The sequence below is a fragment of the Canis aureus genome, chromosome 30, assembly GCF_053574225.1.
Source record: "Canis aureus isolate CA01 chromosome 30, VMU_Caureus_v.1.0, whole genome shotgun sequence".
NCBI classification, from domain to species: domain Eukaryota; kingdom Metazoa; phylum Chordata; class Mammalia; order Carnivora; family Canidae; genus Canis; species Canis aureus.
In genome coordinates, this window is record NC_135640.1 from 4,723,728 (window position 1) to 4,750,333 (window position 26,606).

At 49.1% G+C, this 26,606-nt stretch overlaps 1 long non-coding RNA gene across 1 annotated transcript; it reads right to left on the bottom strand.

Moving 5' to 3' along the window:
• Positions 1 to 724: 724 nt before the first annotated feature.
• LOC144301698 (uncharacterized) lies at positions 725 to 26,177 on the bottom strand. Its single transcript, XR_013368434.1, has 3 exons — positions 25,450 to 26,177; positions 18,788 to 18,924; positions 725 to 2,458 (listed from the first exon to the last, which is right to left on the bottom strand). It is a non-coding gene; the product is annotated as an uncharacterized LOC144301698 (long non-coding RNA).
• Between the last annotated feature and the right edge of the window lie 429 nt (positions 26,178 to 26,606).

Here is a 26,606-nt window from a genome sequence, read left to right on the forward strand (position 1 = left end):
TAATGCCACATCTTCAACAAACAGGGACAGTTTGACATCCCACTTACAGGTGTGGAACCTTTTCTGTTTCCTGTCTGTTGACTACGGTAGGACTTCCAGTGCCGAGAGGGGACTTCCTTGGCTTGTTCCTGCTCTTAGGGGGGATGATTTCAAGATTTCACCCTTGAGGATGATGTCAGCTGCAGGCCTTCTTACACGGCCCTTATTCTGTTGATATACATTTCCTCAAAACCCACTATGCCAAAAAAAATTTAAAAACCCGCTATGCTTTTTATGTTGTATTTTGTCAAATGCTTTTTCTGCAACACTTGAGAGGATCGTATGCCTTTGTCCTTTCTCTTGTTTTTGTTTTTAAGATTTTATTTATTTACCCATGAGAGACAGAGAGCGAGAGATCAAGAGAGAGAGAGAGAGAGAGATGCAGAGACACAGACACAGACATAGAGGGAGAAGCAGGCTCCATGTAGGGAACCCGACATGGGACTCAATCCTAGGAATCCAGGATCACGCCCTGGGCCAAAGGCAAGCGCTAAACCGCTGAGCCCCCTGGGCTGCCCCATGTCCTTTATCTTGTTAATGTGATGGATCATGGTGACTGATAGCCAGAGGAGATGGAGGTGGGAGATGGGCAAAATAGATGAAGCATATTAAGAGCTATAAGTATCTGGTTCTCAAATAAATAATTCACAGATATTAGAAAGTACAGCCTAGGCAATAGAGTCAGTACTATTGTGACAAATTTGTATGGGGACAGATGGTGATGACACTTCTCGTGGGGAGATCTGAGTATGCACAGAATTGTCAAATCAGTAGGTGGTAGCCCTGAAACTACTGTAACATTGTGTGTTGACTGTACTTCAATAATATCAAAGAAAAGGGGTTTCTGATGGGACTCACAGTGGGTCCATGAAAGGCATTAAAATGGTCATTACACATATGAAGGCACCTCTGAAGAGGGGATAAAGATGCTCACATGTCTTCATGTGAATTTTCAGAAGATTTACTTGAGAGAGGGTACAGTGGGGAGGGATGGAGGGAGAGGGGGGATCTGGAGCAGACTCCTCACATACCAGTCACCAGGTCTGGGTGAGGACCACATGAGGACCACAGTCAGCAGGTACAGGTGAACCCCATGTGGGATCCAGAGCCACCAGGACCAGATGAGGCTCAGGTGGGGACCAAAAAACCAGGTCCAGGTTGAGGCCAAGGTGGAGCCCAGAGGCACCAGGTCCATGTGAGGCCCAGGTGGCAACCAGATTCACCAGGTCCAGGTGAATCCCAGGTGGGGACCAGATTCACCAACTCCAGGTAAGGCCCAGGTGGGGACCAAAGTCACAAGGTCTGGGTGAGGCCCAGGTGGGGACACAGTCTCCAGGTCCAGGTGAGGCAAAACTGAGGACCAGAGTCAACAGGTCCAGCTGAGGCACAAGAGGGGACCAGAGTCACCAGGTACAGGTGAGGCCCAGATGAGGATCAGAGTCACCAGGTCCAGGTGAGGCCTAGAAGGAGACCACAGGACCCAGGTCCAGGTGAGCCCCATGTGGGAACGAGAGCCACCAGGTCCATTTGCGGCCCAGGTGGGGACCACAGTCACCAGGTCCAGGTGAAGCCCAGGTGGGGACCAGATTCACCAAGACCAGGTGAGGCCCAGGTGGTGACCAGAGTCACCAGGTCTGGGTAAGGAACAGGTAAGGACCACATTCACCAGGTCCGGGTGAGGCCCCGGTGGGGACCAGAGTTGCCAGGTCCGGGTGAGACCCAGGTGGCAACCACACTCAGCAGGTCCAAGTGAGGCCAAGCTGAGGACCAGTGTCACCAGGGCCAGGTGAGGCCCAGATGGGGATGAGAGTCACCATGTCCAGGTGAGGCCAGAAGGACACCACAGGTACCAGCTCCAGGTGAGGTCCATTTGCAAACCAGAGTCACCTGGTCCAGGTGAGGCCCAGGAGGGGACCAGAGTCACCAGGTCAAGGAGCGGCCCAGAAGGGGACCAGAATCCCCTGGTCCAGGTGAGGCCCAGGTGTGGAACAGATTAACCAGGTCCCAATGACACCCAGGTGAGGACCAGAGCGACCAAGTCAAGGTATGGCCCAGATGGTGATCAGAGTCACCAGGTTCAGGTGAGGCTAAGAAGGGGACCACAGTCACCATGTCCAGGTGAACCTGATGTGGGAACTAGAGCCACCATATCCAGGTGAGGCTCATGTGGGGCCAACAGAAACCAGATCCAGATGAGGCTCAGGATGGGACCAGAGTCACCAGGTCCAGGTGAGCCCAGGTGGGAAACAGATTCACCAGGTCTGGGTGAGGCCCAGGTGGGGAACACAGTCACCAGATCCAGGTGAGGCACAGGTGGGGAGCACAGTCACCAGGTCCAGGTAAGGCCAAGCAGAGGACCAGAGTCACCAGTTCCAGGTGAGGCCCAGGTGGGGACTGGAGTCACCAGGTACAGATGAGCCTAGAAGGAAACAAGAGACACAAGGTCCAGGTGAGGTCCATGTGGGAAAGTGTCACCAGGTACAGATGAGGCCAGGTGAGGACCAAAGTTAACAGATCCAGGTGTGTCCCAGATGGGGAACAGAGAAACCCTGTCCTGATGATGCCTAGATAGGTACCAGAGACACCAGGTCCAGGTGAGGCCAAGGTGAGGACCATTTACCAGATCCAGGTGAGGCCAAGCTGAGGACCAGAGTCACCAGGTCCCGGTAAGACTCAGGTGAGGCCCAGGTGGGGATCAGAGTCATCAGGTCCAGGTGAGGCCCAGGTGAGGACCACAGTCACCAGGTCCAGGTGGGGACCAGAGTCACCAGGTCCAGGTGAGGACCAGGTAAGGACCAGATTCACCAGGTCCAAGTGAGGCCCACGTGGGGACCTAAGTCACCAGGTATGGGTGAGGCTCTGGTGGGGACCAGAATCACCAGGTCCAGGTGAGGCACAGGTGGCAACCACACTCACCAGGTCCAGGTGAGGCCCAGGTGGGGACCAGAGACATGAGGTCCAGGTGAGGTCCCGGTGGGAACCACAGTCACCAGGTCAGGTGAGGCCATGCTGAGGATCAGAGTACCAGTTCCAGGTACAGAAGAGGCCAAAGTGAGGACCAGAGTCACCAGGTCCAGGTGAGACCCATGTGGGGACCACAGTCACCAGGTCCATATTGAGGCCCAGATGGGGCCCAGAATCATCAGGGCCAGGTGAGGCCAAAGTGTGGATCAAAGTTATCAGGTCCAGGTGAGTCCCAGGTGGGGAACAGAGTAACCATGTCCCAATGATGCCCGGGGGGGACCAGAGTCACAAGGTCCAGACGAGGCCCAAGTGAGGAGCAGATTCACCAGGTCCAGTTGAGGCCCAGTTGAGGCCCAGAGTCCCCAGCTCCGGATGAGGCGCAGAGGAGGACCAGAGTCACCCAGTCCAGGTGACATCCAGGTGGGGACCAGAGTCACCACGTCAGGGTAAGGCCCAGAGGGAGACCAGAGTCACCAGGTCCAGGTGAGGCCCAGGTAGAGAAGAGAGTAACCAGGTCCCAATGATGCCCAGGTAAGGACCAGAGTCACCAGGTCCAGGTGAGGCCCAAATATGGATCAGAGTCATGAGTTCCAGGTGAGGCCAAGAAAGAGACCACAGGAACCAGGTCCGGGGAGCCCCATATGGGAACCAGAGCCACCAGATCCAGGTGAGGCCCAGGTGGGGACCACGGTCACAAGGTCCAGGTGAGGCTCAGGTGGCGACAAGAGTCCAGGTGAGACCCAGGTGATGACCAGAGTCACCAGGTCCAGGTGAGGACCAGGTAAGGACCAGATTTACCAGGTCCAAGTGAAGCCCAAGTGGGGACCAGAGTCACCAGGTAAGGGTGAGTCCCAGAGGGGGACCAGAGTCCCAGGCCAGGTGATGCCCAGGGGGGACCAGAGTAACCAGTTAAGGGTGAGGCCCAGAGTGGGACCAGAGGTCCCCGGTCAAAGTGAGGCCCAGGTGTGGAATAGAGGATCCAGGTCCCAATGATGCCTAGGTGAGGACCAGAGTCACTAAGGCCATGCAAGGCCCAGATGGGGATCAGAATCACCAGGTCCCAGTGAGGCATAGAAGGAGACCACAGTCACCAGTATCAGGTGAGCCCCATGTGGGAACCAGAGCCACTATATCCAGCTGAGTCCCAGGTCCATGTGAGGCCCACGTGAGGACCAGATTCATCAGGTTGAGTTGAGGCATAGCTGGGGACAAGAGTCACCAGGTCTGGGTGAGGCCTAGGTGGGGACGAGATTCACCAGGTCTGAGTTAGGTGAAAGTGTGGACGAGAGTCACCAGGTCCAGGTGAGGCCAAACTGAGGACCAGAGTCACCAGATCCAGGTGAGGTCCATGTTGGAAAGAGAGTCACCAGGTACAAGAGAGGTCCAGTGGGGACCAGAGTCACCAGATCCAGGTGAGGCCCAGGTGGGGACCAGAGTCACCAGATCCAGGTGAGGCCCAGGTGAGGACCAGAGTTACCAGGTACATGTGAGGCCCAGGTGGGGACCAGAGGCAACAGGTCCGTGTGAGGCCGGCTGGGGACCATGGTCACCAGGTCTACGTGAGGCCCAGGTGTGGAACACAGTAACCAGGTCCAGGTGAGTCTCAGGTGGTGACAACAGTCACCACTGTCCAGGTGAGGCCCAGGTGGGGACCAGAATCACCAGGTACAGGGGAGGCCCTTGAAAGAACCAGAGTCAACAGTTCGAGGTGAGGCACAGGTGGCAACCAGAGTCAGCAGGTCCAAATCAGGCCAAAGTGGGGTTCACAGCCACCAGGTCAGGGTGAGACCCAGAGGGGGACCAGAGTCACCTGGTTCAGGTGAAGCCCAGTTGTGGAACACAGTAACCAGGTCCCAATTATGCCCAGTTGAGGACCAGAGTCAACAGGGCCAGGTGAGGCCCAGATGGGGATCAGAGTCACCAGGTCCATGTGAGGCCCAGGTGGGGACCACAGTCACCAGATCCAGGTGAGTCTCAGGTGCAGACCAGAATCACCAGGTCCAGGGGAGGCCCAGGTGGGGAACACAATAACCATGTCCCAATGATACCCACCTCGGGACCAGAGTCACCAGGTCCACTTGAGGACCAAGTGGGGATCAGATTCACCAGGTCCAGGTGAGGCCCAGGTGGAGACCAGAGTTACCGGTGAAAGGTGAGTCTAGAAGGACAACACAGTGACCAGGTCTAGGTGTGGTCCATGTGAGAACCAGATCACCAGGTACAGGTGAGGCCCAGGTGGGAACCAGAGTCAGCAGGTTCAGGTGAGGCCAAGGTGGGGACCACAGTCACCAGGTCCAGGTGAAACCAAGCTGAGGACCAGAGTCACCAAATCCAGGTGAGGCCCGGGGTGGGGGGGACTGGAGTCACCAGGTACAGGTGAGGCTAGAAGAACAGCAGAGACACCAGGTCCAGGTGAGGTGCATGTGGGAACCAGAGTCACCAGGTCCAGGTGAGGCCCAGGTGAGGACCAAAGTTAAATGTTCCAGAGTCTCACTTGGGAAACAGAGTAACCATATCCTGATGATGCCCAGGTGGGTACAAGAGTCACCAGGTCCAGGTGAGGCACACGTGAGGACCAGAGTCACCAGATCCAGGTGATACCCAGGAGGGGACCAGATTCACCAGGTCCAGGTGAGGCCCAGGTGGAACAGAGTCACCTGGTCTGGGTGAGGCCCAGGTGGGGACAAATGTCATAAGACCAGTTGAGGCCCAGGTGGGAACACAGTCACCCGGTCCAGGTAAGGCCAAGCTAAGTACCAGAGGCACCAGGTCCAGCTGAGGCCCAGTTGGGGACTGGAGTGACCAAGTATAGGTTAGGTTAGAAGGACACCACAGTCATAAAAACGCAGCTAGTTGAAAGCTGGCTTCTAGGGATGCTTCCTTGTGAGAGCTGAGCTCAGGGCAGGACCCTCCCACATCCTGACTGCCTGTAGACATAGTTCCTATCATTCTTAAGCGAGGTGCTGGAAGAGGTTGTGTGAAAAGTATGTAGAAGTGTCAGGACTGTAATCACGTGTATCTGAGTCCAATACAGCGATTTCCAACAGCCTTGTTCAATTAGAGTGTAGCTAGGTTCTAACTCCCATAAATGAGTGGCGAGCAGTCACCTGCCCCCAAGGCAAACACACTTCTGAGAGTTGAGCTTCTAGCCTGTACCTTCCACATCCTGAATGCATGTCTTTGCTTCTAACAGGCCTAGCTTCGAAGCGTGACAGAAGTAGTGTGAGAGGTAAGTGGAAGGTGCAGACCCTCAAGACTACTGTCTCTAAGCTCAATCCAGCAATTTCCGAGGAATTCCTCTCATAATTGGTGCTACATATTAAGTTCCATACATGAGAAGTTCGTTGAACACAGTGTCCAAAGGGAACTTGCTTCTGAGAGTTGAGCTCACACCCAGTCCTTCACAGTTCCACACTGCCTGCAGATTGAGTTTCGAACATCCTCACCAGAGATGTTTGTCAGAGGCTCGTGGGACGCAAGTGGAAAAACGCAGGCTTGGAAGGTGTCTCCAGGTGCAATAGAGAGGTATTCATGGAACCTCCTGACGTAGAATGCTGCTAGGTTCTCACTGCCATAAGAATGCAGCTAGTTGAAAGCTGGCTTTTGGCATGCCTCCTCGTGAGAGCTGAGCTCAGAGCAGGACCCTCTCGCATCCTGACTGTCTGTAGACATAGGTCCTCACATCCTTATGTAACATGCTGGAAGAGGTTGTGTGAAAAGCATGTGGAAGTGTCAGGCCTGTACTCACGTGTATCTGCATTCAATGCAACAATTGCCAATGGCTTTGATCAATTAGAGTGGTGCTAGTTTCTAACTCCTGTAAATGAGTTTCTAGCGGACATCAGCCTCCAAGATATACAAGATATACACACTTCTGAGAGTTGAGCTTTTGGCCAGTGGCTCCCCCATCCTGACTGCCTGTACGGGCTCTCTTCCACAGGATTTCATTCAATGTGGGACACAAGTTTTGTGAGAGGCAAGTGTCTCTTAGCTCAGTCCAGCGACTTCTGAGGAATTCCTTCATCCCGTAGATTGGAGCTACATACTAACTTCCATACCTGAGAACGTAGTTGAAAGCTGTCTCCTTGGGGAACATCCTTCTGCGAGTTGAGCTCACATGCGGTCCCTCCCAGTTCCACACTCCCTGCAGATGAAGGTTTTTTTTTTTTAATAATAAATTTACTTTTTGGTTTTCAATTTGCCAACATACAGAATAACACCCAGTGCTCATCCCATCAAGTGACCCCCTGAGTGCCCATCACCCATTCACCCCCACCCCGCCCTCCTGCCCTTCCACCACCCCTAGTTTGTTTCCCAGTGTTAGGAGTCTCTCATGTTCTGTCTCACTTTCTGATATTTCCTACCCATTTCTTCTCCCTTCCCTTTTATTCCCTTTCACTATTATTTATATTCCCCAAATGAATGAGAACATATAATGTTTGTCCTTCTCCAATTGACTCATTTCACTCAGCATAATACCCTCCAGTTCCATCCACATTGAAGCAAATGGTGGGTATTTGTCATTTCTAATGACTGAGTAATATTCCATTGTATACATATACCACATCTTCTTTATCCATTCATCTTTCGATGGACACCAAGGCTTTTTCCACAGTTTGGCTATTGTGGATATTGCTGCTATAAACATTGGGGTGTAGGTGTCTCAACGTTTCATTGCATCTGTATCTTTGGGATAAATCCCCAGCAGTGCAATTGCTGGGTCATAGGGCAGGTCTATTTTTAACTCTTTGAGGAACCTCCACACAGTTTTCCAGAGTGGCTGCACCAGTTCACATTCCCACCAACAGTGCAGGAGGGTTCCCTTTTCTCCGCATCCTCTCCAACATTTGTGGTTTCCTGCCTTGTTAATTTTCCCCATTCTCACTGGTGTGAGGTGGTATCTCATTGTGGTTTGGATTTGTATTTCCCTGATGGCAAGTGATGCAGAGCATTTTCTCATGTGCATGTTGGCCATGTCTATGTCTTCCTCTGTGAGATTTCTGTTCATGTCTTTTGCCCATTTCATGATTGGATTGTTTGTTTCTTTGGTGTTGAGTTTAATAAGTTCTTTACAGATCTGGGAAACTAGCCCTTTATCTGATACGTCATTTGCAAATATCTTCTTCCATTCTGTAGGTTGTCTTTTACTTTTGTTGACTGCATCCTTTGCTGTGCAAAAGATTCTTATCTGGATGAAGTCCCAATAGTTCATTTTTGCTTTTGTTTCTTTTGCCTTCGTGGATGTATCTTGCAAGAAGTTACTGTGGCTGAGTTCAAAAAGGGTGTTTCCTGTGTTCTCCTCTAAGATTTTGATGGACTCTTGTCTCACATTTAGATCTTTCATCCATTTTGAGTTTATCTTTGTGTATGGTGCAAGAGAGTGGTCTAGTGTCATTCTTCTGCATGTGGATGTCCAATTTTTCCAGCACCATTTATTGAAGAGGCTGTCTTTCTTCCAGTGGATAGTCTTTCCTCCTTTATCGAATATTAGTTGACCATAAAGTTCAGGGTCCACTTCTGGGTTCTCTATTCTGTTCCATTGATCTATGTGTCTGTTTTTGTGTCAGTACCACACTGTCTTGATGACCACAGCTCTGTAGTACAACCTGAAATCTGGCTTTGTGAGGCCCCAGCTATGGTTTTCTATTTTTAAATTCCCCTGGCTATTCGGGGTCTTTTCTGATTCCACACAAATCTTAAAATAATTTGTTCTAACTCTCTGAAGAAAGTCCATGGTATTTTGATAGGGATTGCATTAAACATGTACATTGCCCTGGGTAACATTGACATTTTCACAATATTAATTCTGCCAATCCACGAGCATTGAATATTTTTCCATCTTTTTGTGTCTTCCTCAATTTCTTTCAGAAGTGTTCTATAGTTTTTAGGGTATAGATCCTTTACCTCTTTAGTTAGGCTTATTCCTAGGTATCTTATGCTTTTGGGTGCAATTGTAAATGGGATTGTCCTTAATTTCTCTTTCTTCAGTCTCAGTGTATAGAAATGCCACTGACTTCTGGGCATTGATTTTGTATCCTGCCACGCTGCCAAATTGCTGTATGAGTTCTAACAATCTTGGGGTGGAGGCTTTTGGGTTTTCCATGTTGAGTATCATGTCATCAGCGAAGAGGTAGAGTTTTATTATGCCCAAGATTGAGAATCCGAGAAACCACCAAGGAGCCGACACTGATGCAAACACGCAAGGGTTCATTTACAAGCTCGAACTTGGGTCAAGTGTACCGGACACAGCGGAGCAGGGACTTGGACCCCGAGATAAGAGACGTAGCAGCTTTATAGGGGCCAGTGGCCCATGGGATACACAGAAAGTTGCACAGTCATTTCGGTCCACACGCAGGTGGCTGATTGAATTACATCTTACTCTATAGTATCCACTTGAGCTGGCCTATTACTTTGGTCAGAATCAGCGCGCAGTTTTGGTGGGCACAAGGCAGGGTTACATTGTTATGAGCCGATTTCCGATTAGGGTGTGCCCAGCAGCTTGACTATGGTGGGGCAGCACCTTAAGCAATAAGCAGGTCATGTGGGGGTCATACAGGAGGTGGCAGGTGTAGCACAAAATGGAATCAGTCTTGCTTTGCTTGTCCAGGGGTAGGGGATTTTTGTTAAATTTCCTGGGTCCCACACACTCATACTTTTATATGAAAGTATAAAAGCAGAAAGAGTAACCCAAAATTGTCTATTTCACAAAAACCTATCTAAACTAGTTACGTTCAATGGTGTCTGTCTTGATGGAACAATCTCTAGTAAGACCTTTTTCAGACCTAGCTCCACCACCAATAAGCATGTGAACTTGGACAATCCAATCCTCCGGAACTCTCAGTTTCTTTCCTGTGCCTCAGAAGAGAGGACCAGCGCTGATGATCCCTCAGTTCCCTCTCAGACCTGAAATGCTGATGTGGGGTCCTAAACACTATACTGAGCACAAAAAGATGGGGGATCTTATATATATACTCAAATACTAAAATATAAAACTAACTCTGAGCATAGATCCTGAGTATTTTAAGGTTCTTTCTATGGCGATAGAAAATCCCCAAATCTATATCCCTTTTTATCACAAGCGGTGGGTATATGGGTCCAATCCACTAGAAATAATAAATATGTGTATCAGAACAGCCATCTGCCCTCATGCTCACTGCTTTTCAAAGCAAAGCCCTCAAAGAATTCCATTATTATTTTCTGAGCATACCGGTTAACATACAGAATCCTAAACTGCCCCTTCCTTTAACTTAAAAAAAATTAAAATGTTGGCTGGCCATATTAACAAACTCTCCAGGTTATTCTTTTGCACACTAACATGTGAGAACCACTGGCTAGGCACCAAGGAGAATTGATTTACCTTAAAATAGCAAAATTTGAAATCCTATGTCCTTTCCTATTTTCAGATCATAATAAATAAAGATATGAAACAGTGAAGAGAGAGGGAAGGAGGCAAAGATAGGGATGGGGACAGAAACAATGTGCCAATCAAAAATGAGATTTACATAAAGTTTGTCTTTTAAAAAGGTATGAACAGACAAAAGACTCCATACTGGTGGAAATATGTTAAAGGGACACAGGTATCAACTAAAAGAGCCAGAGCAGAGACAATATAAGCAACAAAATAAGTACTGCTGGATTATAACCCAAAGCATAAAATAAATATTCATGAATCTATACTAATATTAAAAATTGTAATAGAAAGAAAGAGTGGCACCTGGGTGGCTCGGTCAGTTAAGCTTCTGCCTTAGGCTCAGATCATGATCCAGGTCCCAAGGCAGGCTCCCTGTTCAGCAGGGAACCTGCTTCTCCCTCTCCCTCTGCCCCTCTCACTCATGCTTTTTCTCTCCTCTCTCTCTCAAATAAGTAAATAACATCTTTGAAAAAGAAACAAACAAACCCAGAAGGAAGAGAAATCTCCCATGTAGAAGAATTTCAAACAATTAGTGCAGACATTCCACCCTCAAGTTGATGAGCATAGCTTCCCAGTCTTATGTATGCAATACACATAGTAACTTACTTCTACAAAATATATTATGAAACATTTAAAATAATAAAATAATAATAATAATAATTAATAATAAAGAATCACTTTACTATGGAGAAAGCTGACAAACACTACCTCAGCAAGATGATCAGATCAATACCAAGACTGATAAATCATGCTGATAGTATCTATCCTTTATATGATATAATGAAAATGGCAGTATATCTCTGTATATAATCCACAATCATAGTTCAATCATGAGATAAACAACAGACATGTCCCAACTGAGGGAAACTGTACAAAATACTCTACTTCTCAAAGTGTTCCAGTTCAACAACAACAAGGAAAGGCTGAAAAACTGTCACAATCCAGAGGAGCCTAAGAAAACATGAGGACAAATGGAATGTGATATGAGGGATGGTAACTTAGCAAAAACTAAGGAAATCTGAATCAAGTATGGTCTTTGGTTAATGCGAATATTTTAATATTGATTCATTAGCTAATATTTGTACCGTACTAATATAAGATATCAATAATTGGAGAAATTGAGTGTGAGGGCATGAGAATTCTCTGTACTATCTCCTCAATTTCCCTATAAATCTTTGCTTTTGTTCTAAGAAATAAGATTTATTTTGAAAATTGACTTAAATGAATCAGGCTCCAAGTGTGAAGACATTTTAAGAATAGTTTAATGAATTTTTGCCTTATTCTTAAAGAGTTCCTTCGATGGGAAGAAAGTAAGAATTTTATATCAGAAGGAAAGAAAAACACTTATGAACACGTATAATGCCTCCTCAACCTGAAAAGCAAGAAAGGATCATAAATAGCAAAAATCAGATAAAAATACTTCTATTATAATAGACACCATATTGCAAGTGCATTTAAAATTAGCAATGCATAACATTTATTTCCTTGACATTTGTCTTCCAAAGAGTTCACAGTGTTTCAGTGTCAGTTAAAATAGGGGAAGAATCTCAGGGAAGAATCCTTAACATAATAATAGGACTATTGGTAATAATGTCTCTCAATTAATTCCAAATCCATACAGATGCATTTCCTGATGACTGACTGAGCTGTGAAGAAAGAGATGAGAAACCCTCATCCCTCTGAATTACTTGTGTCAGAATATTTTAACCATAGTACTAAAGATAGTAAATTACCCTTATTAACAGGAAATACGTCTCAGATTGGAATCTGAGCAATCAGATGGGCAGAGACAAAACGCTTTGACTCGCTCTTCATCATTTAAAGACACAGGAGAGCTTTTCTATGTACAAAGTCAGTTGTCAAGATAGCTTTAAGGAATAAGAGTCTGCAGCATCGAATCCCGCTGCACAGCCGGGACGCCCGCGCTCCAGGTCTTCCTGATCCCAAATCCCTGGTCCTGTCCCCCAACACACACTGCCACCAGAGATCATTTGCAATTGCTCTCTTAGGAGCTCCAGGGAAAGGGGAAGGAGCTAGATAGGATGGAATGGGACGCCTGGAGGCCGAGAAAATTAAGGCCATTCCACTTTTTTTTTAATTTATTTTTTATTGGTGTTCAATTTACTAACATACAGAATAACCCCCAGTGCCCGTCACCCATTCACTCCCACCCCCCGCCCTCCTCCCCTTCTACCACCCCTAGTTCGTTTCCCAGAGTTAGCAGTCTTTACGTTCTGTCTCCCTTTCTGATATTTCCCACACATTTCTTCCCCCTTCCCTTATATTCCCTTTCACTATTATTTATATTCCCCAAATGAATGAGAACATATAATGTGAAGGCCATTCCACCTTAAGTTCAGCGTTAGCACACGCCCAGCCATCCCAGGCCCCTGTGAAGAAGACCTGAAATTTACATTACTTCAGTTACAGGAAAAAAACAAAAGTTTACAGCTGAATGTCCTAGAAAGCCCCACAATAGAATAAAAACTGAGCCCAAGCCAAGGGCTGGAAGCCCCTATTAGAATGAGAAGAGAGCTCAATGCCCTTGAAGGCCCCATATCAAAATGTAAACAGAACTTGAGGAATTGCTCCAGCCCTTCTGGAGGTCCCCGAGACCAGCCGTTAAAACTAAGCTAAAACCCACCTTGGGGTCCAAGTCCCTGCTCTGCTGTATGGGGTATACTTGGACACAAGCTCGAGTTTGTAAATCAACCCTCGTGTGTTTGCATCGGTGTCGGCTCCTTAGTGGTTTCTAGGATTTGCAATCTTGGGCACAACACCCCCATGTCCCCTCCCCACCTGGGCTGACCCCCTGTCCCCTCCCACCCAGGCTGACCCTCAGTCACCTCCCCGCCCACAACAGCTGGGCACAAGCCCTCACACAGGTCCCATGGGCACAGTGGACACTCCCGCCGTCCCCGGCCTCCCAGGGGAAGGAAGGAGGTTTCGGCAGGACACATTCCCATGGTGGCCCCAGGGCTCCCTGCCCAGGACGGCAGCTGGTGACAGGTCGGGGCCTGTGTCCCTAACCCCGGCTCCTCCTCCCCAGGATTCCCAGTGGAAATGAAGGAGGAGGCCCTGGTCTCCTCCAGGGACATCAAGCAGGTAGACCTAGACGTCAACAGGACGTTCAGCACCCACACCATGTTTTGGGACTGCTACGGGGTTGGGTGAGGCAGCTGGGCCAGGGTCGTTCGGGGCCCCGGGGGAGGCCCGGGGGCTTCTGGGTAGGGAACACGGGGCTTCTGAGGCCGGGGGGAGCAACAGCAGCCAAAAACACACAGCTGCATGGTAGGGTGCTGGGGAAGACCCCTGTGCCCCCACCCCTGGGGTCTCGGGGATGAGGAGGCCACTAGGATGGGGCCTCCAGGTGTTGCCATGTGAGCTGAACCCCAAAGGGGTGAGGGATGGCCCCCTGAGAAGCAGGGTGCTGGGGGGGGACCGTGGGGGGCATTAAGGGGACCTGGGGGCCAGGCAGCATGGCCATGGCTGGAGCAGGACACACATTGATCCAATGAGGGTCGGACGGGTCACGGTGACACCCACCCTCGGTCCTTTATATATTTCTAAATTCTATGCATTTTATTTGAGACAATTTGCAATTTGTAAACATACATAGTATGATGACCCCCAGAGAATGCCCCCGGTCCAGCCAGGGCCCTGCACTGACCACACGGGGTCCCAGGGACAGGTGTCACAGCAAACCACAAACTGGGGTCACCTTTATCTGTAGATGTCTCCGTGTGCATCTTAGAGAAAGGGGATGCCCTGTGTCCACAGGCCCCCCACGCCATCCCCCTCATTCCCCACCCTCACACCATACCCCTACATCATCATCCCCCATGCCATCCCCCCTACACCATCCCCCTCACACCCACACAGCCCCACACAATCCCCACCCACACTACACCCCAACACCATCCCCCCTACACCATCCCCCACACTCCAGCACCATCATACCCCTGCCCCCACACCATCCATCCCCACACCATCAACCCCCAACAAGGACCCAGGGCAGCTGCCCCCTGTGGGACATGCTCAGCCTCCCCAGGGTTCTCTGGACAGCCTGCTCCCATCAGAAGCCCGGGTGTCCCAAAGAGTACCCAGGGGTTGCAGGGAGGAGGGAAGGCAGGGAGCCCCCGAAAGGGTGGGTGCAGGTGGGTGGAGCAGAGGATGCACTGTGCCCTGCCTCTTCCACTGTCCCTCCTGGAGGGCAGCACACCCTGCACAGGACACCAGCCCCTAACCCAGAGGGACCTGGGCTGGCCTGGCCCCGGGCTATGTGGGGGCTGGGGTGATTTGGCCCCCCCCAAGGCCCAACACAAAGACTAATGGGATCCAGCCCCCCATGGCCCTGGCCAGGCCTAGATTCTGGCCCCGGGCTGAGCGAGCCCTCTCACAGCTGGATGTGGCCTCCTGGGCCCTGGGCATGCCCCACAGATCCAGGTCACTGACCTAGGGCAGCCCTGGGGATCCCAGGACACCCCAGGGTGGGGAGAGCTGGGGTAGGCCGGTGGGCCCTACCCGCACCCACACCAGGAGGCAGACTCCTCCAGGTACTGGGACCCCAGGGGGCCCGAGGCCGGGGTCCAGTTGCCCTGCGGGGACCCAGCGCAGGAGCCCATGAGCTGCAGGTCCAGGTCAGCTCTGCTGTCCTCAGAACCGTCTCTCAGGCTGAAACCTCAGGACACTTGCCCCCACTCGGAGTCCACACATGCTCCCAGGAGGGGGACTCCAGCACCCCCCCACCCCGTGTGATTATTGCCCTCCCCAAAAGAACAGAAAGGTCTCCCTCCCCAGGGGAAGGCACGCACCCTCGGCTCTGAGCCCCTTTGCTGTAGAAAGTCAATAAAGTGTTGTGGTGCGAAAATGCACAGCCAGCCCGTTTCTGTGTCTCCCAGAACTCTGTGCACGGGGCCTGGAGAGACCCCCAGAGAGGAGAAGGGGGCACCACCCAGGCCCCAACCAGCCCCTGCAGGGGCGCTGCCAGGCACACACAGCTGACATCCCCACGTGCTTTCCAGGGGTGGCCAGACACCAGGGTCAGGACCCCACAGACTTTACTGGGACTCAGCCTGTGCCCCGCGGGCCAGGAGGGGCTGGGACAGAGTGACAGCCAGGGAGCTTCAGGTCACCAGGGTCTGTGCAAAGCAACCTGGGAGGTCTGTGCTCCCTCTGTCCAGGGGGCCGGGGCTGGCTGGGTTCCGGGGCACTTCCTCCCCTCCCCGCATCCCCGTGCCTGGGTGCCTGGGGCACAGAGTGCTTGCAGGGCAGTCAGCGTGACCCTAGAGTGGATGTCAGGACAGCAGGCCCTTGTGTTGTGCCCAAGATTGTGAATCCGATAAACCATCGAGGAGCCAACACCGATGCAAACACACGAGGGTTTATTTACAAGCTCGGGCTTGGGTCCAAGTGCACCCAACACAGCGGAGCAGGGACTTGGACCCCGAGACTAAGGTGTAGCAGCTTTATAGGGGCCAGTGGCCCATGGGATACACAGAAAGTTGCACAGTCATTTCGGTCCACACGCAGGTGGCCGATAGAATTACCCCTTACCCTATAGTATCCACTTGACCTGGCCTATTTCTTTGGTCAGAATTGGTGCGCAGTTTTGGCCAGCACAAAGCGGGGTTACATCGTTATGAGCTGATTTCCGATTAGGGTGTGCCCAGGGGCTTGACTATGGTGGGGCAGCGCCTTAAGCAATAAGCAGGTCATGTGGGTGTCATACGGGAGGTGGTGGGTGTAGCACAAAATGGAATCAGTCCTGCTCTGCTTGTCCAGGGGTAGGGGATTTTTGTTAAATTTCCTGGGTCCCACACTTGCAGCTCACGCACCTGGGCCACCCTCACCAGGTGGACTCAGCCTGCACACCTTGTGGTGCTGGATCTCTCACACCAGCATGTGGAGGGTACTCCTCGCCCTAGTGAGTAGGGGCTGGGAGAGCATGAGGCTCAGCCTGAGGGCCAGGAAGCACACGGGACGAGGAACCCCAGCCCCGTCCCCTCCCCGACTCCCACACACAGGCAGCCTGAGGGCTCCCCGCCATGGACAGCTGGCTCCTCAGGAGCTCCCCCAGGGCGGCCTCGAGGTCTGGCTCCCTGCTGGAGAGGCATCGGGGAGAAGAGAAGCAGCCGGCGCTCCGCAGGACCCACTGCCAGACATGGGAATGGGGCCGAGCCAGACCTTCCAGCTCAGCTGACCCTCCAGCAGAAAGTCACTGCACGAGCAAGCCCCGGGTTGGCCAGGAGAGCGCAGCTAGCTGCCCAGCGCCAGCACCAGAAATGATGTTGTGCCAACCATTTCGGTGTTTGGGTGATGCAGCCAGAGGATCAGATAGCTGCATTTGATAGCTGCATGTGATAGACACACACACACCCCAAAACCAACAAAAGTCGGAATCCCCCCAATGTTGTCAAACAGCAGCCGGATGGTTACATACACCACGCTGTGGTCCCCAATAGGATACATGGAAGACGCTATAAACCATGACTGCAGAGGTGCTGGAGGCACGGAGATTTGCCTGCTGGTTTCCAACAAGGAGCGCTGAGGGGCAGGAAGCATCCTACAGAGGGGGGGCCCCTCCTAGGAAAGGACACCAGGTCCCTGTGAAGGCTATGGATGGTGAAATCTGTCCTCCTCTCTTTCAGCTTCTGGTTTTCTTCCTATTTGTTCTTCCTAATTCTAGTTTAGCCTCCACCCTGCATCCAAGCCAATGACCAAAGAGGCTTCGTTATGACATCGGGTCCTAAAAGGAGGCTGAGCTCTGGCTACCGGGTTTGGGAATGATCATGGCCTAGGTTTATGCTGATCCACCAAACTCGTGCCTTCAGGGCTCTTCTCTCTCTGCAGAACGAGGGGAACCACAGGTCTTACAATGAAAGATGCCCACTTCCACTCGGGCGGGACTGTCCCTTGTGGAGGACGTCATCTGGGCCAAGTAGTGCAAGCGGGGCAATCAAGAATAGGTCGCAGGTGAGACATAAGCAAGCACTTACCTTTGATGTCATGATTTATTTGTTCATTCATTTATTATTTGTTAAATATTTTATTTTTATGTCCTCTCTATACCCAACATGGAGTTCAAACTCACAATCCTGAGATCAAGATCCCCCGACCAGGCCAGCCAGGCACCTCAGTGCCATGTTTCATAACTCTTTGCTTCCTTGCCTATCTCTGCATCGAACTGGAACATTGCGTCCTTGATGGGGAGCTTCAGTTACCTCCGAATCCTAGAACGTTCTCACTGTATCCCAATCCTAGATTGACATTTACCATTGAATAGCACTTTAAATAAATAGTCAGTAAAATAACTACTACAGTAAAGGAAATTATCAACTTTTCACTTGTGTGGGCCCTGCTCCCTGGGCTCCCAGGGAAGCTATGGTTTCTTTAACATTGATCAGGTCCAAATGACTCCACCACACCTCGAAGCGTGGGCTCAGTTTCTGCCCTGACACATGCAACACCCCTGCTTCAGTTAACATGTATCAATCAATCAAAGGGAGCCTGACTGGCTCGGTGTGGTTCGTAAGAACATGGGACTCTTGTTCTTGGGGTAGCAAGTTCAAGCCCAATGTTGGCTGTAGAGATTACATAAAAATAAAATCTTAAAAAAAAGCAATCAGTTGATCTTGGGGAGACACAACCCCGGATCCCACAAGGGCAGGGAGCCAGCTGACGGGTCTACGCACAGTATTATATGCAGCAGAGCACAAAATGTGAACTTTCAGAAGTCTGCTAGAGTGGGGGACACACCAGCCTTAAGGTGTTCAGGTGGAGAAGTTGGGGGCAGTCCCTGGAGCGACAGGGTGGGCTCAGGATCCCAGGGGTCCCAAGGACGGTGGCGCCAACTGTTCCCAGGCACAGGAGCAGGAACCCGGCTGAGAGCAGTGGGGCTCGGGCCAGCTGTCTGCCCTGTGTGGGCATAAGCTGCAAACCCCTGTGCCGTCATGGGGCCGCGTTCCTGGGACAGGCCAGCAAAGGCCAGGAGTGGGAGGACACCCTCCAGGGCAGGAAGAGTGCAGGTCTCCACCAGGGCAGCCCCTAAAATGTGGAGTTTTAAAATTCTGTCACTTGTCTGTGTGGAGGCTGAGAAAATTAAGGCCGTTCCACTTTAAGTTCACTGTTAGCACAAGTACTGCCATCCCAGGCCCCTGTGAATAAGAGCTAAATTTTACATTACTTCAGGTACAGGAAAAAAAGGAAAAAACAGCTTACAGCTTAAGGTCCCAGAAAGCCCCATATTAGAATGAGAACAGAGCTCAATGCCCTTGAAAGCCCCATATCAGAATGTAAACAGAACTTGAGAAATTCCTCCCCCTGCTTCTGGAGGTCCCCTAGACCAGCCCACAAAACTCAGCTAGAACCCACCTCGGGGTCCAAGTCCATGCTCCGCTGTGTGGGGTATACTTGGACACAAGCTCCAGCTTGTAAATAAACCCTCATGTGTTTACATCAGTGTTGGCTCCTCGGTGGTTTCTCGGATTCACAATCTTGGGCACAACAGTCTGAGATAAAAAAACAAAACCAAAAGAAGCTCGGACGCAGGCAGAGTGAATGCAGGGTTCTGAGAGAAGCGGCGGAGACCCAGGGGCTTGGGGGCTCTTCTGTGGAGGCCCCTGAGACTTGGGGGCGGGATGCTTAGCCCCAGAGCCAGAGGATCCAGCGTCCCCACCCGCATCCAGCCCATCAGTGCCCAGTCTCAGGGAGCAGCACAGCGCCACCCGCTGGAGGCCAGAGGCGCTGACGCCCACCCTGCCTCTGACCCTGTAGGTGCATCTCCCAGGCAGATGTGCACCTGACAATCAGGGCCATGGGCCCGTCCCTGGACCCCGCACAGACCACTCGCTGCCACCAAGTGGTCGGACCACAGAGGCTACAGAGCTTCAGCTCTGCCAGGAAAGGAGAGTCTAGCTTCCTTTGTACTTTGTGCTTTATTTTTATTTATTTTCTTTGATTCTTTTTTATTAATTGCTTTCTTTCAATTTTTATGTATGTACCTTATATATTTCTTGTTTTTGTTTACTTTCATGGTACTTTAATTGTGTTTCTTATTTTGGGATTTAGAATCTTTTAACAAGCAGGCCAAAATAAACACAGAATCTGGTGTTTTTTTGGGAGGGCAGTTGTTATTGTTTTTCTTGGTTTTTCTTTTTCTTCCTTCTTTCTTTTCTGGAAAAAATAATGAGATGGAGAAATTCACCTCCATAAAATAACATGAGGTAGTACTCACAGCCAGGAAGTCCATCAATACACATATATGATGTCTAACTACAGTTTAAAACAATGATTATAAAGATAGCATCTGGGCTGGAAAAAGGGCACAGAAGAAAACTAGAGAATCCCTTACTGTAGAAATAAAAGAACTAAAATCTAGTCAGTCCAACGTTAAAAATGCTATAACTGAGATGCAGTCCCAAGGGGAAGCCTTAAAAACAAGAAAGGTTATGGACCACAGAGGCAGACTGAGGGAACTCAGCCACTTATTAAACAATAGCATTCATATTATAGGAGACTCAGAAGATGAAGAGAGAGAAAAGGGGGCAGAAGTTTTATTTGAACAAATTATGTAAACTTCTCTAACCTGAGGAAGGACACAGACACTGAAATCGAAAGCACAGAGAACTCCCAATAAATTCAACAGAAGCTGACCATCACCCAGGCACATCAGAGTCAAAGTCACAAAATACACAGACAAGAAAAGAATCCTGAAAGCAGCGGAGGTGGGGCTTGGAGGGGGTAGTCCTTAACCTACAAGGGAGGATGAATCAGTTTGCAGCAGATCTGTCCACAAACTTGGCAAGCCAGAAGGAAGTGAAAGGAAATATTCAATATGCTGAATGGGAAAAGTATGTAGCCAAGAATTCTTTCTTTTGTTTTTTTAAGAATAATCATCAAAATTTATTTAATCTCCCTAGGAAGAAATTAAAAATTTCTGAACATAAAATGCCATTTTCCTCAATCATAATAGGAAAATTTTATTTTATGTTTTTAAATTTCTTTTTATTGGAGTCCAATTTGTATGAATTCTTGCTTCAGCAAGGGTGTCATTCAGGATAGAAGGAGAGATAAAGAGTTTCCCAGACAGGCAAAAAATAAAGGAGTTCAAGGCCACTAAACCAGTCTAGTAAGGAATTTTAAGAGGGACTCTTCTAGTGGGGAAAAAAAAGAGACCAAAAGCAACAAAGACTAGAAAGGACAAGAGAACATCACCAGAAACACCAGCTCTACCAGTAACACAAAGGCACTAAGTTTATATCTTTCAATAATCACTCTGAATGCTGATAGACTAAATGCTCCAATCAAAAGATATAGGGTATCAGAGTGGCTTTGAAAACAGGATCTGGGATGCCTGGGTGGCTCAGGGGTTGAGTCTCTGCCTTTGACTCAGGGTGTGATCCTGGAGTCTGGGATCCAGTCCCATATTGGGCTCCTGGTGGAGACCCTGCTTCTCTCTCTGCCTAATTTTCTGCCTCTCTCTCTCTCTCACTCTTTCATAAATAAAATAGTTATTAAAAACACAAGATCCATCTGTATGCTGCCTACAAGATGCTCAACTTAGACCTATAGACACCAGCAGATTGAAAGTCAGGGGATGGAAAATCATCTATCATGCTAATGGACATCAAAAGATAGCTGGAGGACCCATACTTATATCAGACAAACTAGATTTGAAACCAAACCCTGGGGGACACCTGGTGGCTCAGTGGTTGAGCATCTGCCTTTGGCTCAGGGGGTGATCCTGAGATCCCAGGATCGAGTCCCACATCGGCCTCCCTTTGGGGAGCCTGCCTCTCCCTCTGCCTATTTTTCTGCCTCTGCTTCTCTGTGTATCTCTCATGAATAAATAAATAAAATATTTAAATTTCAAAAAAGAAAGAACAAATACTGTAAGAAGAGATGAAGGGCATTATTTCATAATTAAAAAGACTCTCTATCAAGATCAAACAACTAAATATTTATGCTGCCAACATGGGAGTACCTAAATATAGAAACCAATTAACAACAAACGTACAGGAACTCACTGATAATAATACAATGACAGGGGATTTTAACATCCAACTATGGCAATGGACCGATCATCTATGCAGAAAATCAACATGGGAACAATAGCCTTGACACACTGGACCACAGGGACTCAACAGATATAGTCTGAACATTTCATCCTAAAGCAGAATACACATTCCTTTCAAGTGCCCATGGGACATCCTCCAGAACAGATCATATCATGGGCCACAAATCAGCCCTCAACAGGTACAACAGGTACAAGAAGGTTGATATCATACCCTGTACATTTTCAGACCACGACGCTATGAAACTCGAAGTCAACAGCAAGAAAAAATTTGGACAGACCAAAAATACGTGGAGCTTATGAACATCCTACTAGAGAATGAATGGAGCAACCAGGAAATTAAAGAGGAAATTTAAAACAAATGAAAATGAAAACATGTTTCTCCAAACCTCTAGGATGTAGCAAAGGCAGTCCTAAGAGGGAAGTACATAGCAATACAGGCCTATCTCAAGAAACAAGAAATCTCCAATACACAGCCTAACCCTACACCTAAAGGAGCTGGAAAAGGAATAGCAAACAAAGCCTAAAGCCTACAGAAGAAGGGAAAGAATAAAGATGAGAGCACAAATAAACAATACAGAAACAACAAAACAGTAGAATGGAATAACGGAACTAAGAGCTGGTTCTTCAAAATAATTAATAAAATGGATCAAGCCCTAGGCAGCCTTATCAACGAGAAAAGAGAAAAGACCTAAATAAAATCACAAATGAGAGAAGAGAGATCACAATCAACACCAGAAAAATAAGACAATTATAAGGGAATACTATGAAAGATTATATGCTAACAAACTGGGAGACCTGGAAGAAATGGACAAATCCCTAGAAATGTGCAAACGTGCAAAACTGAAATAGGAAGGAATAGAAAATATGAACAGACCCATAACTAGCAAAGGAATTGAATCAGCAAAGCACCTGTGTGCCTCAGTGGTTGAGCATCTGCTTTGGCTCAGGTCATGATCCCAGGGTCCTGGGGGATCAAGTCCCACATCAGGCTCCCCGCATGGAGCCTCATTTTCCCTCTGCCTATACCTCTGCCTCTCTGTGTCTCTCATGAATATATAAATAAAATCTTTAAAAAAGAAAAAAGATAAAAAGATGAGAAAGGACCCAAATAAAATCACAAATGAGAAAAGAGAAATAACAACCAACACTAGAGAAATACAAATGATTATAAGAGAACATTATGAGAAATTCTATGCCAGCAACCAAGAACCTGGAAGAAATTGATCAATTCCTAGAAATATATGACATAGCAAAAATGAAAAAGGAAGAATTAAGAAACTTGAACAGACAGATAACCAGCAAAGAAATTGAATCAGCAATCAAGAATCTCCCAACAGGAGATGCTTAGATCAATAGAACAGAATGGAAAGCCGAAACAAGATACAAACCTGTAACTCTATGATCCATTAATCTACAACAAGGCAGGAAGGAATATCCAATGGCACAAAGACAGTCTCTTCAACAAACCCTAACCCTGACCCCAGGATAAGAACAAATGGTGTTGGGAAAACCAGGCAGCCACATACAGAAGAATGAAACTGGACCACTTTCTTACACCATATATATAAAAAATAAATTCAAAATGGATGAAAGACCTAAATGTGAGACCTGAAACCATAAAAAGAAGAAAAGATAGGCAGCAACGTCTTTGACATTGGCCACTGGATCTTCCTTCTAGATATGCCTCTGAGGCGAGGGAAACAAAAGCAAAAAGACTATTGGGACTTCATCAAATTGAAAAGCTTCCGCAAAGTAAAGGAAACAACATTTTGTATGTTGCTCAAAGGCAACATACAAAATGAGAGGAGATATTTGTAAACAACACATCCGATAAAGAGTTAGTATCCAAAATACATAACGCAAATATAAACCTCAGCATCCTAAACACAAATTATCCAACTGCAGATGGGCAGAAGACATGAAAGGACTTTGTCTCGGACAAGACATCCAGATGGCCACCAGACACATGGAAAGACACTCAGCGTCACTCATCATCAGGGAAATGCAAACAAAACCACAATGAGATGTCACCTGACAGCTGTCAGAATGGCTAAAATTAACAACACAAGAAACAACAGATGTTGGTGAGGCTATGGAGAAGGGGGAGCCCCCTTACATTCCTGGTGGGCATGCGAACAGGTGCAGCCACTGTGGAAAACAGGGTGGAGAGTCCTCAAGAAGTTAAAAGTAGAGCTACCCTACGATTCCAAAATTGCACAGCTAGGTATTTACCCCGAGGATACAAAAGTAGTTTAGTAGATTCGAAGAGGGACACGCAGCCCAGTGTTTGTAGCAGCGTTATCAACAACAGCCAAACTGTGGATACAGCCCAGATGTCCATCGACAGATGAATGGGCAGAAAGATGTGGTAAATATACACACTGCGACATCACTGGGTCATCAGAAGGGATGAAATGAAGCCATTTACAATGATGTGGGAGAAGTGGAAAGGACTTATGCTAAATGGACTCAGTCAGAGAAAGACAGATACCAAATACCATACAATTGCATTCACATGTGAATTTTAAGAAACCAAACAAACTGGCAAAGGGGCGGGGGGGTGGGGATGAGAGAAGCAAACCAAGAAACACACTCTTAACCACAGAGAATAAACTAATAAATACCAGAGGAAGGTGAGGGGGATGGGGAATCAGGGGATGGGGATAGTGGAGGGCACCTGTGACCAGTACCAGGAGTTGTATCCAAGGGTTGAATCATTATGTGGTAAACCTGAAACTATATCATACTGTGTATACAAACAGGAATTCAAGTAAAACTTTAAAATAATAATTGGTAGTATTGATGAAACATGTGCGCACAAGAGATAAAATCAGAAAGGCAACTGAAAATCCAAATAAATTCTTTAGAGCCACAAATCCCCTCCTTAGCTCAGCTCAGGAGAAGCCTGCCATGTCTATTCTTACCCCAGCAGAAGCCTGGATTTTGATTCTCTGGGGAGGCCACTGACTTGGTGGAGTCAGGCTATCTTTGAATCCAAAACCTAAATAGAGGGCATAAAACTAAACTGCCCAAGATACTAGGAGTCCCAGTGCAGGCACATGCCAAGAACCAAACTCTAACCATACACAGACACAACCCTAACCCTACACTCTAGCCTAATGTTAACCTAACCCTTAAACAAGACCTGTCACTAATCAAAACCAAACACAAACCCCAAGATCGAAACACATTCACTGAACCTACCTGCCAACCCTCACCCTAACTCCTAAACCTATTCTAAACCCTTAACCCTGACCCCTACCTTAAATCTAACGCTAACCCTAACCTCTAACCCTAACCTTAACTTAATGTACTCAAATCCTATTCCTAACCTTAACTTGTACCCTAACCCATACCCTCTAATACTAACCCTATCTCATACCCCAAACTGTACCCTAACCCGTACCCTAAAACTAACCCCTAACCCACTCCCTAACCCTATCTCTTATCCTTTTCCAAAACCGTACCCTGACGCTGATCCTGACCTGACCCTAACCCTAACCCCTAACCAAACACTAACCCTAACCCTAGCCCTAACCCCTATCCTAACCCTAACCCTCGCCCTAACCCTAAACCTAGCCCTAACTTTAACTCTAACCCCTAACCCTAACCCCTAACCCTAACTCACACCCTAACCCCTAACCCTAACTGCAAACCTAAGCCCAACCCTAACTCTAACCATAACCCTAACCCCAACTCCTAACCTCCTGCCCTAATCCCTAGAGTCTAAACCCTAACCCTAACTCTAAATCCTGTCCCTAACCCTAACCTTAACCCCTTTCCCTAATCCCTAACCCCCATCCTAACTCCTAAAAACTGACCGTTACCCTTACCCCTCACTCTAACCTCTAATCCGTAACCATAAGCATAATCACAAACACCTAACATCTAACCTAAGCCTAACCACCAACTGCCTCCCCTCCCCTGACCCTACCATTCATTCTACCCATTCACTTACCCTGTGGTTCTGAGGAGTCCCTTCTGATGTGGACGTGGCCCCCAACGGCGCCTCCAGTGTCCTCCAGGGGGTCCTGAGGAAGCCGGGCTCCTGTGAGTGTGCACGTGGCCCCACGTGTTCCTGTGTCATAGTCAGTGGGTCCTGAGGACGACGGGACTCCTGTCACTGTGGACTATGCCTCACATCCTCTGGAAGCCTCACAGCAGGTCCTCAGGAGGCCGGGGGGCTCTTGTCAGCCTGGACATGGCCCCACGTCCCCCCGAAAACTCACTGCGTGTCCTGAGGAGGCTGTGGGCTCCTGTCAGCATAGACGCAGCCCCATACGTCCCGAAGCCAAAGTGCAGGTCCTGAGGAGGACGGGGGTCCTGTCAGTGTTGATGTAGCCCCACATTTTCCTCAAGCCTCACCATAAGACCTGAGGAGGCTGGGGGATCCTGTCAGTGTGGATGCGGTCCCCACATCTTTCGTAGGCCTCACCACAGGCCCAGACAAGGCTGAGGTCTTCTGTCCGCATGGACGCATCCCCATATTTCCCGAAGTCTACACCGGGGATCCTTAGGAGGTCAGCGTCCTGTTGTGTGGACGTGGCCCTACGTCCTCCTGAAGCGAAAGCGTGGGTTCTGAGGAGCCCGGGAGCTCCTGCCAGAGTGGACGCGGCACCCCATTTTCCTGAAGCCTCCCCGCGGGTCCTGAGGTGGCCCAGGGGCTCCTGTCAGCGTGGATGCGGGCCCACATCTTCCTGAAACCTCACCACGGGTCCTGAGGAGGCTGCGGCTCATCAGCGTGGACGAGTCCCCACGTCCTCCTCAGGGCTCCCCAGCACAGGTGGGCTCCTGTTAGTGCAGGCAGAAGAGGCCTATAGCGCCCCTGGGTGGGGCCGGGGCTCGGGCGACCCCTGCAGGACGCTCAGGCGCTGCAGGAGGCCATGCAGGAGGCGGCGTGCCTGCGCCAGGGCCGCACCTGCCTCCTTCCATGCTGCACCTGAGGCCTGTGAGCTTCGGAAACGTCTCACTGAAACGGAGCCCAACACCCGGCTTCCCCAGCAATACTTAAGGACAATGAATGGAGCCTACAGGACGCAAAATGAAATGAAATGTGGACCAGACTTTTACCACGTCCCGCAAAACTCACTCAACCCTCTTCCACTGTGGGCGGGA